The 14,730-nt window shown below is 40.2% G+C and overlaps 1 pseudogene; it reads right to left on the reverse strand.

Annotated features, from left to right (window-relative positions):
• Window positions 1-484: 484 nt before the first annotated feature.
• Window positions 485-14,424, reverse strand: LOC124244603 (probable inactive 1-aminocyclopropane-1-carboxylate synthase-like protein 2; annotated as a pseudogene).
• Window positions 14,425-14,730: the final 306 nt, after the last annotated feature.

Genomic DNA, 14,730 nt, shown 5'->3' on the forward strand with positions numbered 1-14,730 from the left:
GTGGGTGTGATCTTGTCAGGATCCTATGAGACATTGCATCCAATGCCTAGAAAGTGCCCATCAGTTAAGAATCACCTGTTTCATGCCTTTCTGGCCTGCCCCAGACAATGCTCTTCACATGCAACCTGCCCTCGAATTTTAAAAAGGGACAAAAAATCACCTAGCTACCAAAAGTGATTACGAAAAATGTGAACTAGAAATAGAACAGGCCTGGAATTTAAGAGAATATGGAATTTACTGGATATCAAATACAAAAATAAACTCAACTAAATAGTGACCCAGAGAGCTCCCTTATTCCTTTAGGCTTCCCCACACCAAGCCCCATAAAAACATTCACACGTACACAATGGCTAGCAAAGACTAAAAAGATGCACAGCTTCCAAAAATGACAGATGCTCAGCTTACGGAGGTGGATGACTGGGTCAGATGAGCCCATTCCTAGAGGAGTCCACTGTTTGTTCAGTCATAGCACCAGTTCACTACCTCAGCCTTCTGGGCCAGAGGCCGATATCAGGCCCTCCCTGAGCAGGTGATGGGCTGGAGTCACTGTTGAGAGGCAGACAGTATACTCCCTCTGCATATCCTCCAGTTTCTTCACCATCAAATCCTGCTTCTCCTCCACTAGCACCTGATAGACCTGGGCATGGTGTGTTTTAGCCGGAGGGGCTTATCTACAAAGATGGGTGGTGGAACCAGCCAGGCTCCTTACATTTATAGGTCTTACCATGAGACAGCACCAGCTTGTTGTCCAGGAATCAGCAATGGGAAAGCCGCTCCTTCTCAAATGTGCATGAGTCCAGGTACTTTTTCAAGTTAATCCAGACACTGAGGCCAGAGACACGATTGAGAAAGGGGATCTCCAAAGCTTCGACTTGTTAATGATGTACCTGTGAGCTGCCTGCAGCTGGGAGCGATTAGTGGTCAGATGCACTTCGTCAATCCATTCTCTGTCCAGGAACAGCAACACAGTTCAAGCTGGGTGATGCCAGACATTCTGCGGAGGTGGCCAAAGGAGCTCACGGCAGAGACCATCACCTTATTGTGGGTATACAGAGTGCCAAAGCAGAAGCTAGAGATGCAAAATCCTTACTGGTACACCAGATCACGTGGGTCCTGTTGGGGTCAGTAAACTTTCAGCTCAGAACTCTGTGGAATACGACAGATTCATCCAACATAGATAACACATACCTCTCATCTATAATCACATGTAGGTTATACCTCTTGGCAAATTCCAGGTATTCCTTCAATGAGTCTTGGAAGTAGATGTCACCTGGAGGATTCTGAGAGTGAATTAGCCTGAGGTCCCCTACCTTTTTCCCCTTAAGCCCAGCCTTCGGCAGGGCTTGCTTCAACTTGCCCACAGCAAGCTGGAAAGCACAGATGTTCGGATCAGTGATCTCACTGTCCAGGTAGACAAGAATCAGCTCAACTTTCGCATGCAGGAGGGATCTAACGACAAAGCCACCATGAAAGGGGATGGGAATCAGGAAGGCCTCACCTGGATCACACAGAACCATGGCCAGCACAGAGAAGACAGAGCAGCGGCCATTTAGAACAACCGAGTTTTCTGGATCGAGATAAGCAGGAGCCTTGCAGCAAGAGGTCAGGAACTGAGACGCTTCTTCCTGCAGGAACAGTTGCCCTCTCTAATCGGGATCTTACAGTGGGATCTCCTCAATGCGGTTCATGTCACTCTGACTCAACCGGAAGTCACCAGATCAATGCAGAGCGTATTCTCACTGGAACCAAGGTTAATGAAGCCAAGGTGTTCTTGTCCTCGTGGTATTTGCCTCCTTGGTAGGTAATGTAGTCCTGAAAGCTGGAGTGGTGTAAGGGAGAGATATCAATCCCATGATTGGACAGGTCACAGCTGACAAATGCAGCTTCAAAATCACTCAGCTGGTGAACAAGCTGCCTAGGCTGCCTGCATGACTGAGCCCACTGCCCACCACTGACATCACCCTTAGAGTCTAGGGAAGGACAAGATAGTTGGATCCCCAGGCCACCTGTGGTCCCAGACTGTAGCAGATTGACCATCTGGCACATTAGGTGGTCCAAGAGGGCTTCCTGCTCTTGAGTGGCCTGGTTCTGACTCTCCTCTTCCAGCACCAGGTCGTGCATCCATAGAGGATGCACTCCTCTATGATCTGCTGCAAGTGCAGCATCATCTCCATCAGCTGGATATGAATGCTCTGGTTTCTGAGGCCCTGGTGCCTCATCCAGACTTAGGGCATGCAGACGGTATCTGATCAGTGAATCATACTCTGGGTATTTGTATTGGCATCAGCAGGCTGGCTGGAAATTTTGACTCTGTTTCCGTTCGTCTCTCTCCGATCTGAAATCCTATGTCCAATGAAATCATACTTGACCATCAGGACTCGGAGACCTTCCACCACCCCGCTCCTCTCACTAAGCTTGCTTACTCATTTTTTTATTATAGTTATCCTAGTGAGTGTGAAGTGGTATCTCATTGTAGTTTGTTTGTTTGTTTTCAGGTTCTTTTGAGGAAGATTATCCCTGAGCTAACATCCGCCCCATCTTCCTCTACTTTATATGTGGGACCCCTGCCACAGCATGGCTTGACAAGTGGTGCATAGGTCCTCACCAGGGGTCTGAACTGGCGAACCCTGGGCCACCAAAGAGGAACATGAAAATTTAACTGCTGCACCACTGGGCCAGCCCCTCATTGTAGTTTTGATTGGTATTTCCCTACTGACTAATGACGTTGAGCATCTTTTCATGCATCCAGCAGCCATTTGCATGTCTTCTTAGGATAAAGGTCTATTCAAATTCTTTGCCTACTTTTTAGTTGGGCTTTTTGTCCTTATGTTACTGAATTGTCAGAGTTCTTTATACATTCTAGATACAAATCTCTTATTAGACATACGATTTGCAAATATCTTCTTGCATTCTTCTTTCATTTTCTTGATGATATCACTTGAGGTACAAAAATTTTTAATTTTGATGAAGTCCAATTTATCTATTTTTTTCTTTTATCTCTTGTGCTTTCGGTGTGATATCAAAGAAACTATTGTCTAACTCAAGATCACTAAGGTTTACTCCTATGTTATCTCCTAAGAATGTTCTAGATGTAGCTCTTACATTTAAGTCTGTGATTCATTTTGAGTTCATTTTTGTGTATAGTATGAGGTGGAGGTCCAATTTCATTCTTTTGCATGTGGATATTCCGTTATCCTAGTGCCATTTGTTTAAAAAGACTATCCTTTCTCCCATTGAATTGTCTTAGCAACTTTGTTGAAAATAAATTTGCCATTAATGTAAGAGTTTGTTTCTGGACTTTGAATTCTATTACATTGATCTGTATGTCTGTCCTTATACCAGCACCACACTGTCTTGATTACTGTAGCTTTGTAATAAGTTTTAAAACCAGAAGTATGAGTCCTTCAACTTTGTTCTTGTTTTTCAAGATTGTTTTTGCCGTTCTCAGTCCATATCCATGGAGAACACATCCTCCCAGCTTGCATGGTTCCAGACTGGAATGTCTTTTTTTAGCGCTTCCTCAAATACCAGATCATTCATCCCCATTGTTTGGAAACATGTTGCATGCCTACTCAAATTATCACTGACGGTAATCAGCAGCGAGCACACACAGCAGCTGGAAACCGAGGACAGGATGGAAAACAGGGGCTATTAAGAAAAAATGACAGATTTAAGTCACCAGAAAGTCTTTGAATAGGATGTTATGGGAACAAAGTCACAGTGGAAAATTAGATGATAAATCTTATTTCCTAAAACAGTTCCCTTGCGTTTTTCTTTTCCTCGCATGGACTGGGTAGATTGCGTTGACTAAATTAGTTCATTTTCTCAGATTCCTTCAAAATGAAAGAAAGCTGTGCTGTTTCTCATGTTCTTATTGCAGACCCTGTCTTGTGGACTTTTGTGGCTAGTGTTCACGAGATTTTTCGTAACCATTAGAGATTAAGAACTTCATGCTTTAATTATGCTCAAAGGAAAAAAAATTTATCATTGGGTGTTGCACCTATATTCAGAGAGTTACAGTAAAGTTACCCATATATGAGGATTTTTGAGATCATATGCCCATGTGTCGACTCTTTATGTAGTGACACCAGACCCTGTCAGCTGGCCAGAGAAAGGTATTGCTCTCATTTTACAGAAGCAGAAACTGAAGTTCCAAGAGACACATTGACTTGCTTAGATAGTTGAGCGTGGCAGAGATAGAGCCAGTATCAAAGTGCAGTTCATCAGCCTCTGTGAGGCTGTTATGGGTCGAATTTTATCCTCCAAAAGGATGTGTTAAAATCCTAACCCCTGGTACCTGTGATTGTGACCTTACTTAGAAATAGGGTCTTTGTAGATGTGATCAACTTAAGTTGAGACTGTTAGAGTGAGCCTGGATCAAATATGACTGAGGTCATTATGCAAAGAGGAATGCCATGTGGCAACAGAGGCAAAGATTGGAGTGAGGCAGCTGCAAGCCAAAGAATGCCAGGAGTTGATGGCAATCTCCAGAACCTGGGAAGAGACAAGGAAAGATTCTCCCCAGTAAGTTTCAGAGGGAGCATGGCCCAGCCAACAGCTTGATTTTAGACATCTAGCCTCTAGAACTGTGAGGCATAAATTTCCGTTGTTTGATACTGGTCAGTTCGTGGTGCTTTGTTACGGCATACCTAGGAAATTAATACAGACACTATGCATGCCTTAGCACAACACTTTATAACAAGAACTTAGCCTTCTCAGAGCACCAAATGGTGCTTCACAATTTAAAAACCATTCCCAGCTATTCACACTCAGTTCCACTGCATTAGGACAAATTCAGTCTGGGATAGTGACCGACATATAAATATTCTTCCCCTGCTTGAATACTGTCCATGAAGAAAGGCTTCTTACATCATGATTCAGAGAACTCCCTCTCTGGCACAACTGTGGCTGTTCAAAGGTTCTTCCTCATAAAGCAACTTGCCTTCCTCTCACATCCATCCATTAATACTAGGTTTGTCTTTTTGAGGGCACTCAGGATGAGTCTAATTCCTCTCTCACGTGACAGGCTTTTAAACATTTAAAATCAGACAGATAACCCCCACACCCTCTTTATCCTAAAAATTTCAACTGTTCCTCATAGATTATGCTTCAAAAACCTTTCACCATCTCTACTGGACAGACATCAGTGAATCAGTGTCCCTGCAAGTGTAGCATCAAGAACTGAGGCCAAACTCCCCATGCCAACTCCTCAGAATAGATGAAAGCAGGGCCAGCTCTTCTGCAGTCATGGATACTTCTGCAACAGAAGAATACTACTATTATAGCCCAAATTGCCATTCAATGAGGTAAATCTTGACAAATGGAAGAACCCTTTATTCTGATTAGAATCTTGATAGATTTGGGGCAGAACAAATTTTGGAGCCCACCAATTTTTCCACGGGAAGATAGAGAGCTCCCAAAAAGTTTAGAGGTATGTGATGGCAAAACAAGTATGTAAGTATCTACTCCACAGAATAAGAGCCCAAAGTATTGCAGGAAGTTACAAACATGGGCCAAATAAAACAACATTCAATTGAATGCAAATAAATAAGAAACCCAGCACCTCGGATTTTAAAATATATACTTGCTATGGACTGAATTGTGCCCCCTCAAATTTGCATGTTGAAGCCCTATCGCCTCACCGCTCCCCCCCCCCCCCACTATGGTTATATTTGGAGACAGGGCTTTTAGAAGATAACTAAGGTTAAATGAAGTCTTAAGGACAGAATCCTAATAGGATAAGATTGATGGCCTTATAAAAAGAGGAAAAGAGTGCCCCCTCTCTCTATTTCTGTCTCTCTAGCTGTCTCTCTCCTCCCATGTGCACACACTTAGGAAAGGCCATGTGATAATACAGCAAGAAGGTGGCCATCTGCAAAGCAGGAAGAGAGATCTCACCAGGAACCAAATCAGCCAGCACCTTGGTCTTGGAATTGCCAGCCTCTAGAACTGTGAGAAGTAAATTTCTGTTGTTTAAGCCACCTGGACTATGATGTTTTGTTATGGCAGCGTGATCTGACTAACACAATACCAATACAGGATGAAGAAACAAGATAAACAGCAAAGGGTGACAAAGACTCAAGAGCTTCTCCTCAAAAACTCTATATGAATGTCAAATTTTTTCAAGCTATTCCAAAAGGTAGTGTGGCCAAAGGCGGCCTTACACAGGTGTAACCCAAATGTCAGCTGGGCCCCATCTCTTCGTTAGATTTAGATGAGCTTGCATTGAACTGCCAATTTTTAAGCTGCTTACATCTAAATGCTTCCCTGGATTTTTCTGCATTCCTAAAACTCATGAGCTCATATTCTCATAACCCCTCAGCCTCCCAGCTCCTACATCCACACTTCGGTCTCTGCTTTGCCTTGAGACAACCAACCATCTCTAGCCTGTTAATGCCACATCTCAAAGGTCATAGGCACAGCAAACTTCATGGATGTGCAACCAGTACAGTCCTACAGGGTCCCGCACTCAGAAGGACCTGAGTTTTGTGCCCTGTAGTAGCCATCTTGAAATTCTTAATTGTTCTATCCTTGAATCTGTATTTCTTAAGTGAAGTCTGATGGGACAATGGAGCATGCACCTTCTAAACAGCTCAGCAGAAGCTCCCAGAGGAATTGAGCTCCTGTAGCTACAATGCTAACCAATTTGACTTCTTTTTTTAAAATAATTTTTATTTAATTAACTTTTGAGGTAACATTGGTTTATAACATTATATAAATTTCAGATGTACATCATTATATTTCAGCTTCTGTGTAGACTACATCATGTTCACTAACCAAAGTCTAATTGCCATCCATCATTATGCCCATGTGCCCTTTTACCCCTTTCGTCCTCCCCCGACCTTCTCCTCTGGTATTCACCAATCTATTCTCTGTGGTTATGTGTTTGTCTGTTGTTTTGTCTTCCACATATGAGTGAAATCGTATGGTATTTGGTTTTATCTGTCTGACATTTCGCTTAGCATAATGCTCTCAAGGTCCATCCATGTTGTCACAATGACAAGATTTCATGTTTTTTATGGCTGAATAGTATCCCACTTGTATATTTACCACATCCTCTTTATCTGTTCATCCTCTTGATGGGCACGTAGGTTGTTTCCAAGTCTAGGCTGTTGTGAATAATGCTGCAATGAACATAGAGGTGCATAGATCTTTTCAAATTAGTGGTTCATGTCCTTTGGATAAACACCCAGAAGTGGAATAGCTGCATCATATGGTAATTCTATTTTTAATTTTTTGAGAAATCTAGAAGAAAACAGAGGCTACACTCATTGACATCAGTCTCAGCAGTATCTTTTTAAACATCATGTCCCCTCAGGCAAGGGAAACAAAAGAAAAAATAAACAAGTGGGACTACATCAAACTAAAAGGCTTCTGCACAGCAAAGGAAACCATCAACAAAGCAAAAAGACAAACCTAACAATTGGGAGAACATATCTGCAAATCATATATCTGATGAGGGATTAATATCCAAAATTTATAAAGAACTCATACAACTCAACAACAAAAAAACACATAACTCAATTATAAAATAGGCAGAGGATCTGAACAGACATTTTTCCAAAGAAGATATACAGATGGTCAGCAGGCACATGATAACCAATTCGGTAAATTACACCTATCTTTCCTTTCCCTCATGTTACAATCCCTCAGTCCCCATTTCTGTTACCTAGTCACTTCCTAAATAAGTTGCCTACACACAAGCTCCTGTTTCAAGCTTTGTTTTCCAAGGAAGGGGAAACCAAGGCTAAGGCAGCTGTGACACTAGACGCTAGGACTTAGTGTCCCTAGAATACGGACCCTCAGGAAGTAATAATAAAGTGAGGCCACTTGTGTGACTTTCCTGAGTTCCTGTCCACCTACCCTTTCAAACAGTTAATATGAATCATATATTTATTGATATATATTCAACAACATTACAGAACGTGTTCTATTTATGCCGTGTTAAAATGTGTAGATGGCAACATAATTGATGATCTTACAAGCTTGTCAAATGTACGTCTAATGCTCGCATAACTATAAACTGTGACCCTAACGTTTAAGACCAATTATCATGATAAGACTAAGAAAAAGGGAAAGAAAGAAAAATAGTATTTTTATGAAAAGTCAGGGGCCAGCCCCATGGCCCAGTGTTTAAGTTCACATGCTCTGCTTCAGTGGTCCTGGGTTTTGCCAGTTCCAATCCTGGGCGCGGACATGGCACCGCTCATCAGGCCATGCTGAGGCGGCATCCCACATGCCACAACTAGAAGGACCCACAACTAAAAATACACAACTATGTACTGGGGGAACTTTGGGGAGAAAAAGGAAAAATAAAATCTTTAAAAAAAGTCAAATTTAAGAAATTTGTGAATAAGACAAAAAGCGGACTAAAAGGAGATGTGCTCTGAGTGAAAAAGCAGGTTTGTTAGAAGGAAAGAATCAGTAAGTTAAATAAAACATTTATTTGATTATAGAATTAATAGAAGTTAGATAACTTATAGCAATGAAACGGTTTGAGGTTCAAATAGATTCCTTTTAAAATGTTAACTAGTACCAAGGTGACTTCCCCTATGCATCCCACTGCAGCAAGTCCAGAGCAAATAAACTAATTTCCTTCTTCCTGGCTCTTTCTGGTCAAAACAGACAAACAGGGCTTTATAGAGAGCAGTACAAACTACAAAACAGAAATGAGTTCCGATTCGCGCAGGCCTTCCTCGAGTTGGACAACTTTGCTTACGTCATTTTTATCAGATTAGATCTGAATTCATCTAACGAATAGGAAACGTTCAGAAATACAGTGCAATGAAAATGATTTTTCAAAATAAGTTTTCTGTGAATGCAAAGCAATATTTGACACTTGTTTTAGTTATTTATTGTTGTTATTCATTATTATGAATCCCCTCAAAGATTAGTGACTTAAAACAACAGAAACAGTTTATTGAGCTTTCATATCTTCAATTTTGACAGGCATCTGTGCAGAAGGTCCACCTCTGCTCCACGTGGCATCAGCTCAACCGGGGACTACAGCATCACTTCCAAGATGACTCACTCACATGACTGCCAATTCAGTGCTGTGTAGACTGGGAGTTCAGCCTTGCATGCTGATGTCTGGAGCAAGAGTCCCAAGACGAAGATGCCAAAAAATCGCATTTTCTGATTTAGCATTCGAGGACACAAAGTGTCACTACCACTGACAAGCAGATTCAAGCGGAGGGAACAAGGATCCCATTCCTCGACCGGAGCAGCGTCAAAGCTGAGTCGCAAGAAGAGCATATGGACTAGAATGTATTGTTGCAGTCACCACTATCACAAGAGTGAATAAGGGAGAGACTTTCTGAAGGGCTGGTTTCATGTGAAAATCCTTTTGACAATAATATTTGGCACATTATTCTTCTAAAAAAAGTGCAGGCCTAAATATACCAAGAAAATAAAACAAATTACAGTCTCTGAATTCATGGGATTTGCAAAAATCAGAAGAAATCAACTTGAGCAGAAGCTGAAAGGAGCACTAGCACTTACTAATGTGACCTTGGCCGAGTTTCTGAACGTCTATAAACCCTAACTGCCTCATCTCTAGATTGAAATTAATTCCATTTTGACAGTTGGGAGAATAGAATAAAATATTTTATGTAAAGCACAAAACCAGCAAATGCATTTGAATAACATTATTTACCTTCTTCCTTGAGCATTGCGTTTCATTGGCTATTACCACCAACACTTGAGATCCACAATGTGATAAATTAATTAACAAATATGAAAGGTGATCATTTTTAGAATTACATTTCATTGAGAAAATTCTACATACTGGGCTGTGGACTGATGTACGATAAATTATCTTCATTACCTATTAAGCAAATATTTCACCTTAAAAAAACTCATTGAACAAGTCAAATGCTGTGTGGGTACACTTTAGTCATGGCTTAAATATTCAGAGACAAGATGTTGCCTACCCAAGAAAAACACAATTAAGAAAGCCTTGGGGAAAAGTAAAATTAAAAACAAAAATAGAAAACAGCCTGCTTTGCTTCCAGCAAAAGCAGGAAATGGGTTGTGTAAAGGAAATCACCAAAATGTGACATGGAAGACACTTAAAGTACCTCTGTCAAATTAGAACCCACTAAATTATTGTGATGTGTATCATAATATATTCATTGAACCTTACAAGCAGTAAAAATAGTCAAAATATTTGTGTATTTTTTACTATTTAATCACAATTAAAGAAATATAAATAATGTTAAACAGAAAAAGATTAAGGAAAGAGCAAGAGGAATGATTAAAGTTTTGAAAAATGGTAGCTAAGAAGGAAAGTTTGACATAAAATTTATGCAATTTGGTTAAAAGGAAAAGATAGCCAAGGACTTATTAATAATTGCTTACAAATATACAAAGAATATCTAAAGAAATTCCTGCCTTTCTTTTACTTGCCCCCAAAGTGTTAATAAAGGGGCTTAATTAGTGACAAGGGTTTAAGTGCAATGGTTCTTAAGCACCGGAGACAAGCTACAGAATCAGGTTTACAACCAGTTTCGAGGTTTTCTAGCTATGAATCATGAGCTTGACTGATAGTGCCTACCAATACACTTTATTCCAGAAACTAGAATCCTATGGGAAAAAATTTATTACTCTAGGAAAAAATTACTAATGGCCTGATTGTTTAAGTAACAAAATAGATAAAGGGCCATTCTCTTGGCAGTCCCTGTGAGAATTCTTTTTGTAGAGGGACACGCATTTGTTAAAAGTCGTTGGTAGTCATGGCTGTGGAGGAGAGAGGGGGATGGTAAGGGACATGGGGGTGTACGAGGTGACAAGGGGCAGGAGGGATTTGTTTGCTGCTTCTGGGAGGAAGGAGAAGATGGGTGGGGTGGGGAGTGTCAGTCATGACACCAACAAGAGACCAAACTATGTGAGCCTGCCCTTAACACACCACATCATCAGTACATTTTTTAAAACTTGATAATGGAATATTATTCAGCCTTCAAAGAGAAGGAAATCTGGGGCCAGCCTGGTCATATAGTGGTTAAGTTCACGTACTCTGCTTTATCGGCATGGGGTTTGCTGGTTCAGATCCTAGGTGTGGACCTGCTCACTGCTCCTCAGGCCATGCTGTGGTGGCATTCCCACTTGCAAAGTAGAGGAGGATTGGCATGGTTGTTAGCTCAGGGCCACTCTTTCTCAAGCAAAAAGAGGAGGTTTGGCTACATATGTTAGCTCAGGGCCAATCTTCCTCACACACACAAAAATATATAAAACAAATGAAAAATAGGGGCCAGTTCAGTGCCATAGTGGTTGAGTTCACTCACTCTGCCTTGGCAGCCTAGAGGTTCATAGGTTCAGATCCTGGGCTCAGACCTACACACCACTTATTGGGCCATGTTGTGGTGGCATCCCACATAGAAGAACTAGAAGGACTTACAACTAGAATATACAGCTATGTACTGGGGCTTTGGGGAGAAAAAATAAACAAATGAAAAATAAAAAGAAGGAAATCCTGTCATTTGTGATGATATGGATAAACCTAAAGGGTCTTATGCTAAGTAAAATAAGCCAGACAGGGAAGGCAAATACCCTATGGTATCACCTATGTGTGGAATCTAAGAAGAAAGTCAAGCTCATAGAAACAGGAAGTAGAAAAGTGATTACCAAGGGCTGGGGGTTAGGGAAATAGGGAGAGGCTGGTAACAACGTACAACCTTTCAGCTGCATAAGGTCGGAGCGTCTAATGTAAAACTTGGTGACTAAGGTTGATAACATTGTTACTGTGTGTAATTGAAATCTGCAAAAAGAGAAGAACTTAGATGTTCACCCTCCCCCTAAAACAGGTAAATACGGGAGGTGATGGATGTGTTAATTAACTTGATGGGGAGAATGCTTTCATAATGTATATGTATATTAAATCATCACATTGTACAATTTAAATCTTACAATTTTGTCAATTATACTTCAATAAAGTTGGGGGGAAAAGAAACAACTTTACAAAATGCTTGCTTGGATTGGAGTAAACAGATTTCTTATGAAAATGGTTGATGAAAGCTGAGATTTGCATCCAAGGTGCCGTGGGGGCTGATGTACCCAGTGACTCACTGAGGGCTGCGTGGCCAGTGGAGGGAGTGGCTGCCGGGGGTGCAGTCAATAAGGGGAGGAGGGGTTGTCTGTAGAAGATTTAAAGAAGTTAGTAAAACCAACTGAGTGTCTGCTTTGGCTAGGGATTCTAGACAACATGAGTGATACAATACTCCTGGAAAAAACTTTTTTTGTTGTTGGTCTAAGTTCTAAATCTAAACAACTGCTGTTATTACTGTTGAAATTTAATAACGTATAAGCTACAAATTGGCACGTTTTTATTACTTATCTTTTAATAAGCATTGTGTTCTACATGGAAATGAATTTGGAGAAATCCCAGTTAAACCATCAACCCCAACACACGTAGATTTGGTGTCATGCATTCGTTTCAAGACTAAGAACTCAGTTTCTATTTCTTCAATTTTACAATCACTGTGGTATTTCAAATTTACTTTTCAAAAGAAGGAACAAGTAATATCAGAAGTGATCTCAAACTTTTCCAAACTATATATAGAAATTACGATTTTTTTTGGTGACTATATCATGTGAAAACCACTAGAATTGATTCAAACAAACATGACAGTTTTGCAATTTCCAGAATGTATTGTGAAATAGGAATTTTATCGGATACCTTCCTAACATTCTTATGTTTATAATTTTTCTTAACTAATAGAAAAAGCACATGAGATAAAAAGCTAAGGAAACTTGAATAAAGTATGCGCTTTAGTTAATAATAATGTATGAATATCAGTTTATTAATTGTAGTGAATGTGCCATTCTAATGTAAAGTATTAATAGGGAAAATTAGGTGTGGGTATATGGAAACTTTCTATACTATAGTAATAATTTTTCTGTAAAGCTAAAATTGTTCTAAAAAATAAAATTTAAAAACTCTTTAAAAAATTCCTAACAATTTATATAACTGTTTCTGCATGTGAAAGAAATTTTTTGAAATTAAAAATAATAATTTTTATTAATTCATTAATTATTTGAGCAAAAAAATTATGAGCAAAGATCAATGAACAATTTTCTTTCTCCCTGAGGAAGATTCACCCTAAGCTAATATTTGCCAATCCACCTCTTTTTGCTGAAGAAGACTGGCCCTGAGCTGACATCTGTGCCCATCTTCCTCTCCTTTATATGTGGGATGCCTTCCACAGCATGGCTTGCCACGCAGTGCCATATCTGCACCCGGGATCCGAACCAGCGAACCGCGGGCCACCAAAGCAGAACGTGCGCACTTCACCACTGCGCCACCGGGCCGGCCCAATGAACAAATTTGACTATGCTGTCTATGGAACATGAATATACAAAGAAAAATAATTTCTATAAAATCATTTTAGTTTTTTTTCAGAAGTTAGGGATTGAAAACAGACACTGTAATGTCATTACTCCTTATTGTGACACACTAATACGTGGTTATAAGTTTTTATTTCTTTTGCTCAAAAAAGGCATCAATGTAATTAAAAATATTAGCCCATTATTTCCCCTTTTTGTACTGTGATATTTATTTTACTTTTTGTGTTTTTTCCTGGCATAATTATATATTTAACATATATATAATGTGCAATAACCAAAAATTTTCATTATCATTTCTTTCCTGGCCGCTAATATTGTTTGCTTAGTTTCGTGATTAGTATTACCAACATTTTGTTGTGTAGAAGGAGAGTTTTCCTAAACAATTATTCCACATTGTACTAGTGGACAGATCCAAAGAGCATTACGGGAGAATAAACTCAGAATTAGTAAAAATCTTGTCAAGGGTCATATTATGCTCCTGGGGCCAGGAGAATCCAACTGTTACCTGAGTCACATACTCAAACAAAAGAAATAAGGATATAGGTATATGTTTAGAAAGTAGGCATTTAACAGAGACACTAGAATGACCAAAGTTTTATATCCAAAAAGGAAATTTTTCCTACTGGTTTGCTTCCAGTGCTTTTCTCCTCAAGTACATTCTCTCTTCATAAAGGACACTGGTTGACAGGATTTCTTTTATCCTCCCCAAACACACAGGCTTATTATTGCCTTGATTGGGGGTCAGGGGAGACAGAGGACAGGAAATTCAAAACACAACCCTAGGTGTGTATTAGAACTTCTGAAGTGTAGTACGTAGTGTAAAAATGCTCCCCCACATGATTCATGATTCTGATGAACTCTACCCCAGGGGATCATGGCCCCACCCTCCTGCAAACCCAGTTAAGAATCTTTGATATAAAGGATCTTTCATTCACTGGACAAGCATTTAATGGGTATTGACCACATATGTATCAGGGCTGGGCTTCTTAATTGCACTCTTACCACAAGTTCATCACCTTGCTGCTCCCACAGTCCAACTCTGGGGTTGGCTAGTCTTCTGGCCACGCTGGGTGCTCTCGCCATCTCAGCTCAAAAGCTTTACTAACAGCACACACGATTCCTAAGTTCCAGAACATCACTGTTTCATACAACATACTAGAGGGCTTCACTTTTAGGATCCAGTCTCATCTCCTCACCCCTTGATGATTTATAACATTTGAGAAGGAGGAAGAGGAGGACTTTTTTCCCCAAAAGCTTAAAAGAAAACTCTACAGCTATTCATCATTTAAAGCTCCTGTTTTTCATAACCAGGATTTTGTGTCACTCTGAGCTTTACTTCATTGATCTCACATTCTCATTTTCCAAGCTTAGGACCTTAGTGCAAAGGTA

This window comes from Equus quagga, chromosome 9 (genome assembly GCF_021613505.1).
Source record: "Equus quagga isolate Etosha38 chromosome 9, UCLA_HA_Equagga_1.0, whole genome shotgun sequence".
NCBI lineage: Eukaryota > Metazoa > Chordata > Mammalia > Perissodactyla > Equidae > Equus > Equus quagga.